The sequence below is a fragment of the Alosa alosa genome, chromosome 14 (genome assembly GCF_017589495.1).
Source record: "Alosa alosa isolate M-15738 ecotype Scorff River chromosome 14, AALO_Geno_1.1, whole genome shotgun sequence".
NCBI lineage: Eukaryota > Metazoa > Chordata > Actinopteri > Clupeiformes > Clupeidae > Alosa > Alosa alosa.
This window is the reverse complement of record NC_063202.1, coordinates 31,708,545-31,726,186: the sequence shown is the minus strand read 5'-3', so window position 1 is coordinate 31,726,186 and position 17,642 is coordinate 31,708,545. Positions and strand designations below refer to the sequence as shown.

Sequence of the window (17,642 nt, the reverse complement as noted above, 5' to 3'; positions counted from 1 at the left end):
AGTTAAAGTTTTTTCCATAGCTTGTAGTTCAGAACCAGTTAGGCTACTATAACGTTACTCTTTGATAGAACAATATGATTGGTCATTGTCATATCATTGTGCCTTTTAGGCATGTAAGAAAACGTTACAATCTCTGGTTAAACTGTATCATTCATGGAGCAAAACTGGATATGTCCCCCCAGAGCCGTATATAGAGATATACACGGCTCTGTGTCCCCCTAGTTAAGCTTTTTTCATCGTTGTGTTGTCTGTTAGCTGATGCTGCGTGGGGCCATTTTTTGGGCAATGCTGCCGTGCCGTGATGTTGCTAGGCAACTGGATTGTGACAACTTTGTTAGCAAATGGTAGCTAGCTTCTAATAGTTTCAAACTGTATGTTTTTCGATAATATGATCAAGACTCAAGAGACCCTAGTTTAACAGTATTTCTACAGGCTGATTTATGCTTCTTCATCGACTCCATGCAGATTTTGTAAAAGTTATTGAGAAATAGACACAGTATATTACAACAACCTAACTAGTAATACTTTAACCGTGTGTTGTCTTGATACTTCTGTTTCAGTCATTTGTGTGTAGATTGCAAATCATGTGTTGCATGACGATAGAAATGTCCTTGGTTCTTAATTAACTCATTGTATTGACCAAGTCATGCGTGTGTGCAAAGAAGGTGTAATGATATATTATGATGTATACGATGCAAGGTATGAATGTGTGTGTGAGAAACAACTGATTGTCTCTTAGGTGCACAGACTTGTCTCTGTATCCTGATCAGGGCTTGAAAACGAAATTATTTTTCAAACGTTCCGTTCCGAACGGTTCAGGTAGGCCTATGTTTAATGTTTTCGTTCTTGCATGCGTTCCGCCACCACCATATCGGTCCTGAACGGTTCGAACATAAAATATCGTTCGTTCTTAAAGTTCCGGCAGTGTTTGGCGGGCCTATCAAGTCTATTTTTGTGAACTTTACCTTAGAATAGACGTACTCATTATTTCCCCTTGATTTAGCCTATACCGTAGCTATGCCCAAAAATAATAAATCACAGGAGGCATCCAAAAACATTCAGATGGGCTATCCATCCCTAGGGCTAGCCTCCAGACTTAGTGTAAGCCTAACCTATGCCTATAAATAATTTCTTATACGATCCTTCACTGGGCTAGTGCCTGCTGTGTTAATATGACTGTGCTGATGCTAAGCTGCAGCTCCCTCAAATCTATATAGGTTCTCATGCATATTAGGCTAGCTTTTGCCAATGAAAATGAATGCAAAAAAAAAAAACAGTAGGCCTACTGCTGCTAACTGAAGAAACGTTTACGTTACTGTAAGGAAATTATTATTATTGTATAACCATTTGTGTAAGCAGAAATATTGTTGTGCTGAGTTCTAAGAACAGAGAGTTCAAGTTAAATGTTGTTGTGCTGAGTTCTAAGAACAGAGAGTACAAGTTAAGTGTGCAGACAGACAGGAACTGCACCCATCTCATGTCTAGCTTTCCAAAAAACGGGAGATTTTTTTTTTTTCGGGGTCAGTGTTTATACCGGAGCTGTGTTTGCATATTTAATAATGCGTTTCATACACGTGTTTCAACACTGAATTTCGGTCGTTGCTTGTACTTTACCATTACCTTCGATGCCACTTATGTATCCACCAGCTGCCTGCCTGCAGCCTACTTCCAAAACTCCAAAGCTGCTTGCTGTCAGATTTGGTTCCGAGGGAACAAGTTCAGTGTATCAACAACACTCAATAACAGTTTATGTGATGTGTTAATCAATTAAATTCAACAGCTAGTTCTGGAGGACATTCATCTAGCCCGCTTCCTTACGACGAGACTCAGGCTGCACCCACTTCCTTATTTGGGTTGCCAGGTTTTAGCCTATGACAAAACGGTTGAAATTGAAACTAAGTGATCGTGTATGTGTAGGGTGTATTTCATACACAATCTGGCAACCTGAATGCATCAATGATTTTAAAATGAAGTTTGATGGCCATGCAAATTACTGGAGTTTTCCGGGAGAAATAACAAAACGGGAGGGTGCTGGGAGATGACCTTGAAATACGGGAGAAACACGGGAAAAACGGGAGTGTTGACAGGTATGCTGTGTGTGTGGGTGGGTGAGGTAAGAGTATGTCACAATGAAGTCGCTATGCCTTGCTTTCTATTTTCTGTGTGCATTTGTACAATAAAAGACACAGCTTTTGGGCTGCAGAGTCAGAGACTGATGGTGTGAGGAATTCTTCCTTACATTAGCAGGCTCTTGGTACCAGAGTTTGTGGGCAAAGCCATACTACGTGTTGTGGTTCTTGTATGTTGGGGTTAAATTCCCTGACAGTTACCAACAATGTTAACAACAAACTCAGCTTCACTGCTGCAAACAAAGTTGGCTATATGCTTCGCCATATAACGAACCAGCTAGCCTTGTGATAACAAAATCTTTACCTTTTGTTTAGTCCACTGAAAGTTATCCACATATCAAACGATTAAATACACAGTTATGGAGGAATTGTTTTGGGGAAGCAGTTGCACTATCCCACTTTTGCTGCCTTTAAGCCACTTAAATCCATAGCCTAGATGAGCGTTACAACTTGACGTGATGGTGAAGCTAAATGCCCAAGAAACGTCACGTCAAGTTGCCTACTAAACGCAAAAACTTAATGACAGCTTGTTCGTGGTGGTGTGCTGCCTAATTGAAATGGGATAGGCAAGTATCTTATATTCGGCTATTACGTGTGGCACATTTATTGGGCTTATAGCCTCTTTTAATTTAGGCCTATTTGATGTTGAACTGATATGACTGAGCAGCAGAAAAGTCATAGTCGATACATCGTTTATTATTATAATAATATCTTATTATTATAATAAATCTTGTGATAGCCTACTATTACTTTACTACTATTACTGTTATTATTATTATTATTATTATTATTATTATTATTCGGATGAGGCAAAGGAATGTAAATCTGAGTCTGAAATGTTGGCTACAAACAGTCTATACTTCTGTAACTGCACTGCTGCTATTATTACTTGTTAACTTCCGGGAACTATTTGAGGCTTCCATTAGCTGCCATTGTTGGAAAAAAATGGAACATTGGCGTCAATGGAGTTGTCGCAACTCTACCTTTATATGGCTCTGGGTAGGCCTAGTTGGCTACATAGCGGCTTGTTAGCTCACATTAACAGTGTAGATGCGGGCTTGTTTTTCGCACAACCGGAAATAGTCTCCCTGACATAGGATATGCTTTTGTGAAATTTCAGTGTTTCCCCTAGAAATTTTTCCAGCAGCGGTGCTATTACTTGGGGGTTGTTGCATTTTTATTTATTTATTTATTTTATATCATACCTTCGTGTTTCTTTTGTGGACATTTTCAGCTTTCTTTTACATTATTGGTTAAAAATGATGCTCTCCTTGTAGTCTATTTCTCAGTCCCAAAACAACAAACCCACGTATAAAAAAGTAAATACTCACTTTTCTTCTACATCACTCCCACAGTTACCATACAACTCACTCACAATTCACTCGAAAAGGACCTAGGCTACTTGATTGAAGTGCGACCGTTAGATCTCACCGTCAAGAGAACGCTGAAGTTATGAGAACACGTCTTTCTGATAAGAGAATGTAGGCTCCTATGTCTAATGCCGCAAACGTAGAAAAAGGTCTGTTTGTGATAGCCTATTATAGATAAGTGGACAGAATTTAGGCTATAATGTATATGCCAACATATGCTCATATTTCCTTTAACTATCAGAAAGTTTAAACAGGCCTAGACTGTGTTCGCCTAGCTTTCCCATGCAAACATTACATGTAGCCCTACGCTAACGTTCTAGGCTACAATTGGTCTAGGTCTAGGCTACAATTAACGTTAAGACCATACACCTTGGAGCACATTGGTTTACTCTATTGCATTACTTACGTTTTAATAATTTGTCATTGAATGTTGATGGAGGCTCATCTTTGGGAAATCAGCTCTCTGGATAAAATTGTCAACCGGAGCAAGAGTTCTCAGAGTTGACGACACCGGACGTAAATCCAATCAGCAGAAAGAACCGCATCACAACAGTAGGCTAAATCGCAACAAACTTTCCCCCCCCCCATGTTAAATTCATTTCGGTAATCATGAATTTGTTTCTTTTATTTGATGTAGGCTAGGAGAGGAGGATGCATGTTTCACATTAGTGTCAATGTGTCAAAGCAGGCTTTGGATCAGAGGAATTGCTCAAGCTTAACATATGGCATAGGCTACAAGCGAATTCACGGCATACAAACAGCTTTGTGATGAAATATAACTAATATCATTTTTTATTGTCACCAGGCCTATAAGTAGGCTATTTATTGTGTAACCTACAAGTGAACGATGACACCATAGGCTACACTGTGGCGGAGCAAGACCCCATCAGTCGGATAGCTAAACAATGTAACCGTGTTCAGAACGTAGGCTAGCCATATGGGCTGCAGACTTGTCTTTGGGCTTGTAATCACCGGACACATCATGCCGCATATATGTCCTGAATAATGAGAGGCTAAGTGCGGATTTGATGCACTTAACTTACTCAAGACTTTCAGAAAACAATTTCGAGATGACGTTGGCCGTTGTGCTTTTACAGTGTGTTAAGTGAATCTCGTGATATTATGTTGCAGCGGCGGCGCTGAAAATCCAGCGGCGGCGCTGCGCCGCTGTTAAATACACTGTAGGGGAAACACTGAATTTTATAAAATATATAGACAATATTTTATATTTTATAAAATATATAAAAAACGTTATTAACCGGTTTTGTGGATTTCAGAATAACGTTTCTGTTCCGGAACAGTTGAAGACCATTTTGTTTTCGTTTCCGTTTCTGCTCCTCGTAAAATTCCGTAAAATTCCGTTCGTTTTCGGTTTTCGTTTTCTTTCCTTGAACCGGTTCGGAGCCCTGATCCTGATTGCCTGATGCTTATAAGACTTCTTTGCGCAGAGATGAATAAACTATTAACGAGAGACTCACAGTAGACCTTTAAGCTAAACACTGATTGTTTGTTGGTTTTATTTTCATAGGTTGACAGGCCTCAATGAACAGTGGACAGTGAGATAGACTGAGGACAATGGACCTTTGGACTGGCATCGACCAGACATGGACACCGAAACTTGATTTCTCTTAATGAATATCTTTGCAAGATGAAACACATATTGTAAAACACTTTACACACTAATAAACATGTCCACTGTTGTTTTCTCTGGAATTTATTTGTTTGCCATTGGTGGTGATGGATTTCCAAATGGATTTCCAAATGTATGGGCAATCTAAATTTTACAGTTTATGTGTGTAATCAGCTGATATTAGATATGATGCAATTGCAAAATCATGTAGGTTGATCCTTGGCAACATAAGGAAGATCAGACCTTATCTGACACAGGATTCCACACAACTTCTTGTTCAGGTCATGGTCATCTCCAAGCTGGACTATTGTAATTTACTATTAGCTAGCTTACCTGCTTGTGTAGTAAGATTGTTACAGCTGATTCAGAATGCTGCAGCACGCCTGGTCTTTAATCAGCCAAAGAGGACATATGTAACTCCTCTCCTAGTTACTCTCCATTGGCTCCCTATAGTAGAATTACATTTAAATCTCTCACTTTAGCCTACACTGACTGGATCTGCTCCTTGTTATTTTAATTCAATGATCAAGACGTACATCCCCAACTGCCCACTGCGGCCTTCTGAAGAGCGTCTGTTTTGTCGACCAGTCATACGTCAAATACTTTTCCTCATTGGTTCCATGTTGGTGGAATGAGTTGCCCAGTGCTCTGTTCCCGTGATAGTTTTGGGTCTTTTAACAGGGGTCTAAAGACATATCTGTTCAACATGCACTTATTCATTGAAACTTATGGTTTATATAGTATTGTTTTATTTTCATTTAGGCTGTTGATTAATTCGACATTGTTGTTTATTATTGATATTCTCCATAATCTTACCATGCTATTGTTATTTTTATTATATTATTGACTGAATGTAAATTACTGTTTATTATTGCTATTTTCCCTTTTTTCTCATTGTTTGGGTCATTAGGCTATTGATTGAATTGACATGGTTGTTTATTATTGCTATTCTCTTTATTATAGTCTGACCAACATCTTAATTTGTTCCCTGTTAAATTTTAAGTATTATATTGTTTTGTATTTGTATGTTGCTTTGGACAAAAGCGTAACCATAACCATATGTAATTGGAAGCAAATAAAGGTAGCCTACACATCATAGTATTACAAGAGTGGCTTTAAACGTAAGAAAACGGTAATGATTTGTCCTTTGTCGTCATTCAAACATGTAGATTTGTATTCCCATACTAGGTTGTTGCCTTTTCTATCCAGTAGGTGGCAGTCCAGGATAAGAAATAGAACAGTAGTTGAGTAGGAAACACGAAAAAGAGAGAAAGTTATGCCCATGACATTTTAAAGAAGGCTAGAAGTTTGCATTAGTAGCCTACTGCAATTGGTAGACAGTACAGTGATGTTTGATGGCTAGCTGGGTAATTCTGTATTTCAAGGACTGGCAGGCTGGAAGTTTGAAATGTAATACTGCAAAAAATGTTTTAGCCTATTTGTTTAAAATGACAAAAACGGTAGGTAAGACAGTGCATCGATGTTTGATTGCTAGCTGGGTAGTTGACAGGATTGACAGGCTAGAAGTTTTAGATGTAATACTGCAAAACATGTTTTATTTGTTTAAAATTACAAAAACGGTAGGTAAGTAGGCTACATCGATGTTTGATGGCTGGGTAGCCTAGGCTAGTTCTGTATTTCAAGGATTGACAAGCTAGACGTTTGAAATAATACTGCAACAAATGTTTTTTGTTTAAAATTACAAACGGTAGGTAAGATGAATCGTGCATATCTAATAACCGTGCAAACCAGGTGCCCACACTATGCTCTTTGCTTCACGCTCGGCACTAGTCACGCGATCACAATAGCTCTGCACTCGATTGCTCTTCCTTAGCTACCAGCTGTTTTTGTCTCGGTAGACTGAAATTGAATTTCACGTTTTGAAACTGAATTGTGAGAACTGAATGTGAAAATTCCTAGAGCGAAATTTTCAGTCAGGATAATTTATGTATCAGAGCAAATGAGTTCAATTTCAACATATTATATTCAAATTTCAAGTTGGCTGGGATTCAGTTCCAATCTAATGAATTCAGTTTCAACATATACTATTCAAATTCGTTTTTCCAATACAATTGCTCAAATTCATATTCAAATTCATATTCAAATTCGGTTTAAGGTGACACAAGTTTTACTCCATACCCTTGACCCTAACAACCTGGCCAACTATAGGCCTATATCTAATCTCCCTTTTTTGTCAAAACTACTAGAAAAAATAGTGTCGAAACAAATTGGTACCTTCTTGCATATGAATAAAATCCAAGAATTATATCAGTCTGATTTCAGAGCTCACCACAGTACTGAATCAGCCTTAGTTAAAGTTTTTAATGACCTCCTCATTGCTGCCGATAATGGACATTTATCAATATTGGTCCTCCTGGACCTCAGTGCTGCCTTTGACACCATAGACCACAACATACTACTCCACAGGCTTGAACATTCAATAGGCATTAAAGACTCAGCACTCGCTTGGTTTAGATCATACCTTTCTAACCGCAGACAATTTGTACAGGTTCACAATAAACCGTCTACCCAGACTATAGTAAAATATGGGGTGCCTCAAGGCTCAGTACTAGGGCCCCTGTTATTTTCTCTCTATATGCTTCCTCTAGGCTCAGAAATTAGGAAACATGGCATTAAATTTCATTCTTATGCAGACGATACACAACTATACCTTTCCATAAAACCTGACGAATTAACTCCGTTAGCCAAACTTGACACATGTAGAAGAGACATAAAGACATGAATGACAAATAAGTTCCTGCTTTTGAACTCCGATAAAACAGAAGTCATGGTTTTAGGTCCTAAAAAGATGAAGGATATCCTATCCTCCTCACAGGCTACATTTACTGATCTTCGACTATCCTCATCCACAAGTGTTCAAAATCTAGGAGTTACAATTGACCAAGACCTATCACTAAGTAATCACATAAAACAGATTACCAAAACTTAATTTTATAATTTAAGGAACATTTCAAAGATAAGGAAGTCTTTATCCTTACTAGACGCTGAGAAATTAATCCATGCTTTTGTCACCTCAAGGATTGATTATTGCAATGCTCTATACGCTGGCTGCAATAACACCTGTCTAAAGAGCTTACAGCTTATACAAAATGCAGCTGCTCGCACACTCACTAGAACCAAAAAAAAAAAATGAGCATATTTCCCCTATCCCGGCATCTCTACACTGGCTGCCTGTTAAAAGTCGCATTGACTTCAAAAAATTACTTCTAACATACAAAGCCATTAATAACCAGGCACCAGAATATATTAAAGATCTCCTAGTCCCATTTAACCCACCCAGACCGCTACGATCATAGACTACTGGCCTTCTTGTAATTCCAAGAATCTCAAAAACTACAGTAGGAGGCAGAGCTTTCAGCTATCGCGCACCCCTCCTCTGGAATAATCTCCCTTCCTCAATTCGACTAGCAGACACCCTCGCTATTTTTAAATCTAGACTTAAAACATACCTCTTTACTGCCTCCCATAGTTAGGTATGGTGCGGTGTGGAACTTCACCCACCTCAGGGATTTTTGGAATGGACCACCCTGCTGAGTCCTCGTGTGACTGGCACCCCAGTCGCGCGTGCGATGGTGGTCACTGACCATACCTGCGCTGGTGTCGACTACCACTCACCATGCCTTAGTTATGCTGCTATAGCATAGTGCCATCATGGACTTTTCATGTGTCACGCCGTACAACCCTCCCCCCTCTCCTCTTTCCCCTTCTCTCTCTCTCTCTCAACTCTCCCTCTCTTGCCTATTCTCACTATGGTATACTGTAACAATATATAGTACCACTGATTACTTATTGACATTAACCATTTTGATTTTCAGTAATACTAACCCACTCAACATCTCTCTTTCCCCTTACTGTACCTCACTTGTGAGGTATATCATCACCAGTCATCAACCATCCATGTGAACTTTCTGTTACTAAATCAGGATTAATGAATAATCAAACCGGATACGTAATCACCCCACCTCTTGTGTAGGGATATTCATCACTTGTGCACACAAATGATAAAACAATGTAATTTTAATACTTTTTAAAATGAAATTGTGAAGTATTTAGGGAGTTAATCATCTACAGGACATAATGTTATTAAAACATTCAGAGAATCCAGAGAAATCTTTGCAAACAAGGGAAAGAGCTGAAAAACAAATTGAATGTCTGGTCTTTTGGACTTCAGATGGCACTGCATCAATACCAGACCTGTTTCCAGACCCATCATTGTATGTGCTCAGGAAAACCTCTGATAACCATTGTCTATGTGCATAGTTTGATACTCAATTAAAAAACTGCAGCCAAAATTGTAGCAGCTAAAATTGTATTGAGACATGATACAGAACATATCACCCTCTTATCTGGGCCTGAGCTTGTTTAAAATGGACTGAGGTAACATTGGAAAAGGTCCTGTGGTCAGACCAATCAAAGTTTGCCATTCTTTTTTGGAAATCATGGACTCATCTGGGCTTCATCTGGCGAGAGTCAGGTTATAGGCATCTTGCACATTTGGCAAAGCACAATCAATTCTGAATGATACAGGTTTTGAGCAACGTTTAAAGCAATCCAGGCAATGTATTTTCCAGGCACGACCTTGAATATTTCAGGAAAACAATGGCAAAAGGACTTTTGCACATATTCAAATAGTATTTCTCCATAGAGGAAGAGTCCATGTGCTAAGATGGCCTGTCTGCAGTCCAGATTTGTCAAAGTAGGTGCATAATGGAATGAACAACATGACTCGGAATACCCCATACTGTTGAGCAACTGAAATACTATATTGGGGAGTAATGGGAAAACATTTGATTCTCAAAACTGTAGCAAATGATCTCCTCAGTTCATAAACATTTACAGAATTTTGTTAAATGAAGAGGTGAAGCATAGTAGGGGGGCCTATGTGTCTAATTTGGGGGCGTGTGGGATTCACATGTTACAGTATTTGGAGAGTATTATATCTTTGTGGGTTCTTAAGAGTAAGAGTGTGTCTCCATTTTTTGAAGGTTTTGAAGGACCCAAATCAAAGGTCAAATTCAGAAAAGGTCAAATTTGGTGTTTTGTCCATAAACCTCACATTGCTGGTATTATAGCATAGGGTTTGGTGCCACAAAGCAAATAAATTCTACATAGTGTGCAAAAGTGGACCACATAAACAATACAATATTATAAAACATTTTTAGGCTGATGATTGATCTCTTTAACAAGAAATTTTGCCTAAAATGCTCAAAATTGTCCACTTAAAAAAAGAATACTTCAATATCAATATTATCAATTCATACTAGCAGTGACAGTTGGCTGTTGATAGCTGGCAGTTATAGAATTTAGAATATTGAATAACCTGAAGCACATAGTGCTCTGTTTTTCATGGTTGTTGATATTAGTGACCTTCTAGCCTTCTACATTTGAGCAAGCACATTTTCATAGTTCATGGTGGCCCAGTCTAGTTAGGTTATATTCTGAGGTGTGTCTTTCTGTTAGTCAGGTGATGGCACACATATTCTAAAAGAAACATATTTTGGGCTATGTGTCCAGTGGCAGATATGTGTGGACTGGTGAATGACTAGTGAATCACTAGAGACATATGCCAAATTTCTTGTTTTTGTCCATGAGAGAGTATGGAGATGGTGATCACAGATCAGCCAACGATTACAACGTTACAGTGCAGTTATTTCACTACAGAACAAAGCAGTTTGGCACAGGAACTGCTACAAATCCACCTGTAACAGTGAGCATCTGCAGCATGCTAAGATTCGCTACTAGAAGTCATGTGAAGCAGGCAGTACTCAGTGTCTTCAGAAAAGACGTGGTAGACCATCTTCTTAACCTGCAGCAACACCTGCAACTGCATCAAGTCCATCTAGAGGGACTTTGTACACTTGAAGGGTTCAGATGCAAAAGCCTCTAAATGCCACCTTTGTCAAAAATGAGATAAAGATGGTGAGTGAATGCTCTCCTCACATAGTATACGTTAATCAAATAATTTAACTTCAAAACACACCAAATAACACTCTCTTCCTGGTCTGAAATATCGATTTCTATGCAAAAACCTATAGGAACCGGATTTTAAATGCTCATTTAAAAGAAATGTGGTCAGACGGATTTAGAGGGTTTTGCATCTGAACTCTTCACTTGTTCAGCAGTAGCTGCTGCCAGCATAGATACGTGCTTCTTCTGTCAGAAGCAGACAAAAGAGCGTCTTCATGAGGTGTCCTCTTTCAATGCAGGCAACCAATCAAGAGATATAAGTAATATTTTGAAGTCAATGACTTTTAACAGGTAGCCAGTGTAAATATGCTAGGATGGGGGAAATATAGCTGCATTTTGTATAAGCGGTAAGCTCTTTAGACAGGTATTATTACAGCCAGCATAATAGCATAGCATTGCAATAGTCTATCCTTGAGGTGGCAAAAGCATGGATTAATTTCTCAGCATCTGGTAAGCATAAGGACTTCCTTATGTTTGAAATGTTCCTTAAATGGTAAATTGACGTTTTGGTGATCTGTTTTATGTGATTATTTAGTGCTAGATCCTGGTCAATTATAACTCCTAGGATTTTAACACTTGTGGGTGAGGTCAGTGGAAGATCACTATATGTAGCCTGCAGTGGCGGCTGGTGGTTATAAAAATGACGGAGGAAGGGAGGTGCGCTTGATTGGTGTTGGTGGCAAATGTGAGGTTCTGATGGTGTTGGTGGCATATGCGAACAATTGAGTATGTAGGCAGCCTACCCAGACACATTTAAAGCAGCAGTATGTATCATTTTAACTGGCAATGGTGTGCTATAAAAGCTGTTCTGACATAGGCTATCATGCAGTAGCCAGAAAAATTGTGGGTTCAATTCTTGGCTTCCACTGTTGAGCAAGGCACTTAACCCCAAATTGCTCCAGGGACAATGGACTTTGTAATATGATTGACATATGTAAGTCACTTTGGATAAAAGTGTCTGCTAAATTAATGCATGTAAATAAATGTAAATTTAGGTCTTGGAAGTCAGGAAACATATGCAGGCCTAATTATTAAATACTGTTTTCCAGATGAGCAAAATTATGGAAACTGAAGGTTTTGCTCAATGTAATACATTATCAGAGAAGGCTAAAATACTAAAATTAGACACTTGTTTTAAAACTAAAGTAACTTATTAATGATTGATCAGTTTGAGGAAACAGTGGGATTTATTTTTTTGGACCCTGTAACTTACCATTTAAAAAAAGACCTTAAATGTGGTTATTTGTAACATGCTATTGTTTTAAAGCCAAATCACTATCATTTAAGACAGGTTGTAGGCTAATAGCTATCCAAATGGGAATTTATAGTCAAAAGTTGAAGCCTAGGCTAAAAGGCAAACGTCATTGAAGACGTCAGAGCGGCCAGAAAAGGAATGCATCAGTCTGAAACATTCATCAACAATGTAACCATCCAAAGATACAGTTAGAACGTTGAAAACAAGAACATATTGGTAAGAACAAGAACATTATTTAACAATTGTTTAGGCATAACATGGATGATTATAACAAGGCATAACTTGGATGTTAATGGATGATTCAGAATTTTAGACGCTTCCATCACTCAGCCAGAGGCTATTGCAGGCGTTTATTTGAATATCAAGTCAACTCTCCTAGCTGTTTGTGACCTGATCATACCACTGAGGATTTTTTTGAAGAGACTTGACAATTTTCTTTTCAATCAAAATAATGGCCAGATTTTTCAATCTGTCCTGTCCCATTGTGTTCCTGGTATAACTTTTTATTCGTTTGAGGCATGAAAAACTTCGCTCAACCCCTGCAGAAGTGGCACCGATCGTGGCAATCAGACACGTGAGTCTGTACACTGAGGCATTGCTTCATCAAGACCGCTGGATTTCATGAAGCTGAGACTGACACACAGCTTTCGGTACGAATTGATCTCTGCATTGCGATAGAAATGCTGCAGTTCTATTTTCAATTTTACCTCGTCAAAGAGATGGGCATATGTCTCTGACAAGTTTGCCATTGCGTGCGTTGGGAAATCTGATTTGAAAGACTCCCGCTTTTCCGGATTTAAAAGCTCCATAAAATGCAAGCGGTCAAGATGTTGGAAGCGCTGGGTGATTTGGGTCCTGATGCTGCCATGAACGAAATCATACAGCGCTCTATAAACCTGACGCTGATCCTGCTGACCCTGCCTTCTTTTTCTCCTATGGTGAGCCAATTCTGGGTCCTCTGTCAGTGTGGCAGCTCTGTCGTAAATTTTGTCAAAGGCCCTCTGATTTCATCTCATCTAGGATTTGCATGAGGTTTTCTATGCGCCTTTTGCAATAGGAAACGTCCATGGACTTGTGTTGCAAGATTTCAAACACAACATCAGTGTGTGTGAACAGTTCCTCGAAAGTAAACAGTAAAAACACAAAATCAAAGTCCTCTAATTTGACCCTCAATCCATCAGCTGAACGTATGGTTTCATCATCCATAGACAGATGGTCAGCTATACGAGTGAACGTCGCCATCAGTTTATCGTAATTAGAGGCCACTGTATTCACGACCCTGGACGAGAAATTCCAACTCGTTGGAGCGCTCCTAGGCATTCTAGCACAACCAAATTCCTCAAGCAACGCAACTCTCTTGCTGGATTTGGAGAAAAAGGATGTGAAGCCACCCAGGTGAGCAAAGAAGTTTTTTGCCTTTAGAATGACCCTAACGCCTTGACTCAAGACCAGATTTAGGCGATGGACATAGCAATGGACAAATGTTGCACTGGGAGCCACTTGTCTTACTTTAGCCTGCAAGCCATTAAGATCTGAGGCCATGACTGCAGCACCATCATATGTTTGTGCGACGAGTTTCTCAGTGAAATTTAAGCTTGACATTTCAGCCTGCACAAACTCAAACAACGACTGCGCATCACGCCCCTTCAACACATCGAAAAAGCCCAGAAAATGTTCCTGGATGCTGCCATGATCATCCACATACCTGACGATGGCCGAGAGCTGTGAATGACATCTTATGTCTGTCGTTTCATCAAGTTGCCAAGAGAAGGGCGCCCGGTCTAATTCTTGTCTGATTTCGCCATTAATTGATGAGGATATTGCCGAAATGAGGTCGTTCTAAATAGTTTTGGACATGCCTGTAAAAACAGACGAACTTTGCAAATGCTCTGCTAGAAGATCATCATAGCGTGCCATCACCTCTGCCAGCTCTCTATAATTGCCCTTGTTGTCTGAATCAGCCCCCTCGTCATGCCCCCTGAAAGAAAGCTCTTGCATGCCCAGATAGGCAGTAACATCAAGCAAACGCTTCACAATCTCCCTTCACAATCTGGCGCACTTTTGTATTATGTTGTGCTGTCTGCAACTGCACACCGTCATCCACAACCTGATCAATTGGCATTCTCCCCAGCAATGACAATCGGATTGCAGCCCCAACGTGGTCATTACACAAATCGTGGCGTTTTGTTGCCCTATCCAAATTTTTTCTATCAGCAAATCCCTGAACTGTCCACGTTTGTGACTTCCCCATTAGCAGGCAAGGTCAGCAGTATAGCCGATTGCTTTCTGTGCTACCAGTTAGCCATGAGTATTTGTCATACCATGTAGCATTCAGTACACTAACCTTACCATCTTTTTTTGGAATGTGAATTTTTGGCACTGGTCTTCCTGCTGCTTTGATCCTAACATTTGCACTGTAGTTGAATGTATAGAATGGTTTGTTCAATAAAACATGGACAGTGTCCTGTGAATTCATTGTACTTTATTTCACAAGCAAGATTTCGCAATGTAAAACAGACCTCGCATTCAACACAAGATTCTTCGCTGTATGACCGCAGATAAGTTTTTGAACGGTGTACTAATAACTGATAGCCGCCCCCTCCAGAGCAGCTAGCTGCTTATTGGTTCACCGTTGGCGCTAAATTCCAGAGGCTCTGGCTAGACCCGCCCACTCAAACGGAGGAGCTTCCTCCCTTAGCCATTGAAAACGACGGGATTCACGAGCCGCTGGGGTCTGAGACGATTATAATGGGCATCAATGAGGGGTTTGAGGAGGAAGATCCTCCATACAGTAATTTTCAATTGCGATAGGGGGTGCTGTTGACATTTTGACCCAGGGGAAGGATTTTCGTTTGTTCAAAGTGTTCAAATAGGAATATTAACAGTGATTTACCAGATTAGCAATTCACTTTATATATTTTTTATTTTTCTCTGAAGTTTTAGGGAGGTTGTTCCTCCCTTTCCTCAATGGAGGAGCCTCCTCTAGCCTGTGATGTGGATAGGATATCCCTCATCTTTTTAGAACCTAAAACCATGACTTCTGTTTTATCTGAGTTCAAAAGCAGGAAATTATTCGTCATCCATGTCTTTATATGTCTTATACATTTGTCAAGTTTGGCTAACAGGGTTAATTCATCAGGTTTTATGGAGAGGTATAGTTGTGTATCATCTGCTAAACAACAGGGGCCCCAGTACGGAGCCTTGAGGCACTCCATATTTTACCATAATTTGGGTATATGGTTTATTATGGACCTGTACAAATTGTTGACGGTTAGGAAGGTATGATCTAAACCAAGCCATGTGCTGAGTCTTTGATGCCTATCAAATTTTTAAGCTTAAGTAGTATGTCATGGTCTATGGTGTCAAAAGCAGCGCTGAGGTCCAGGAGGACCAGTATTGATACAAGGCTAGGTTTTTTGAGGGAGGGCTTAATAACAGATGTCTTAAACGACTGCGGTACATGCCCTGATAGCATTGAATTATTTATAATCTCGAGCAAAACATTATCCAGGAAGGAGAGAGCAGTCTTAAGAAGGTGAGTAGGAATAGGGTCTAGTAGGCTAGTTGTAGATTTTGATGAGGAAATTGTGGAGGTGAGATCTAATATGTTGTGTATAAATGAATTAAATGTTGTTTGAGGTCTCATCTGTGATTCTGTTATGTTTTCGCTATCTTTCAGCAATGGAGTTTGTGTATTTGGTGAAACTGATTGGTTATTGATCTTGTCTCTAATTGTTTGACATACAATCATAATACTGACATACATCATACAATCATGTTGAAAATAACTGTTTTGTGAACTCTATTCAACATAGCCAGTGATTTAGGCTAAATTTATGGTGTTAATTACAGTGAAATATACAATTTTAAAAAAATAGGGTTGAAACAGGTAAAAAAATTGACATAATTTTTCTCCATGTTCAATGACCTCTAAAGACAGTCCAACCACTCTCCAAAAATTAACATTTCAAACCCACAGAAACCACATACAGTAGGCCCCCATCCCAACTTTTTTTGAAATATGTTGCTAGCATCAAATTCAAAATTAACATATATTTTCCATGAAATAGTCCAAATCAGGTCATTTTCAACATTTTATATGTTGTCTATGTCCTTTATGCTGCTAAATATGGGTTACGAAACTTGTATATTATTACATTCTGCTTTTATTTGCATTTTACACAACGTCCCAACGTTTTCTGTTTCGGGGTTGTAAAAACAAACCCCAAGGAAAGGAGAAAGAGGGAGAGAGGATGAGACAGGGCAGAGAGCAGCACCTAGCCAGTCCAAGACAAGAGGCAAAATAGAAAAGAGCGAAGAATCTGTGTTCCTCCCTTATATCTAAAATAGAAATTAACATATAGACGGCATTCATCTGGAAACCCCTCTAATCACCAGGGACTCAATCCTATCTGAGAGCAAGGGGTGTGGGTGTATCAAATATCCTAGGTTATAGAAACATCATATGCATTAACTTTACTGTTCTACAACAGACAATGTTGTATTTCTCGCATTGAGACCTTTAATAACTAGGTGATACTATAGGCCTATTTTGCTTCCTCTGTCACTGATATCAGCTGCATATAAAGGGGTAGGTAGACTCATTAAAATATATGGAAATGCTTGGAGAAAACATCTTACTGTCCATAGACACCAATATAAATGTAAAGCGAGTAAACTTGTGTCTATTGTCCATTAGAAATGGACTGACATTTCTCAGGAATGCTACCACAGCTGAGGTCTGACTATCCATAACCTTAGCACTGGATTTTAACAAAGAAAATTGTGCTTTTATCAGTGCAAGAGACACTTTTTGTGAAGGGTCCCAAGATTTTTGACCGTGTTAGTTTGACTGTATTCACTTCCTGCAGCATTTTGGTGATATGTTGTGTTGAATTTCGGGAAACCAATTGTTGTTTCAGTTGTGCTGAGCTATTGAAATGGTCCTTGTGTTCTCAAAAAAAAAAAGTGTATTTTGCTTATAAACCAACATTTCTAAAGGGGACCTTTGTCAGTGGCTGTAGACCTCTCCATTCCTTCTATGGGTTACTTCACCAAAGACTTGGTCACCAGCCACCATTGATTCTTGTTAATAATTAAAATTCTTCAGAAAAACTCTTGATAAAAATGTATTTGAATGATCATTGAATAGCGTTCAACAAGTCTACCTATTTGTTTTGGTTGCCTGCAGAAAAAAATGTAAATGAGTTTACCCTATTCTCCTGAACTTTAAAAGTAGCCAGCCACTACTGGTGTCCTTGACAGCTTTG

The 17,642-nt window shown here is 39.2% G+C and overlaps 1 protein-coding gene across 3 annotated transcripts in view; it reads right to left on the bottom strand.

The window, feature by feature from the left end:
• ano1a (anoctamin 1, calcium activated chloride channel a) overlaps positions 1-17,642 on the bottom strand; it is a 126,726-nt gene that overhangs the window by 93,237 nt on the left and 15,847 nt on the right. The gene's annotated exons all lie outside the window — the stretch shown is intronic.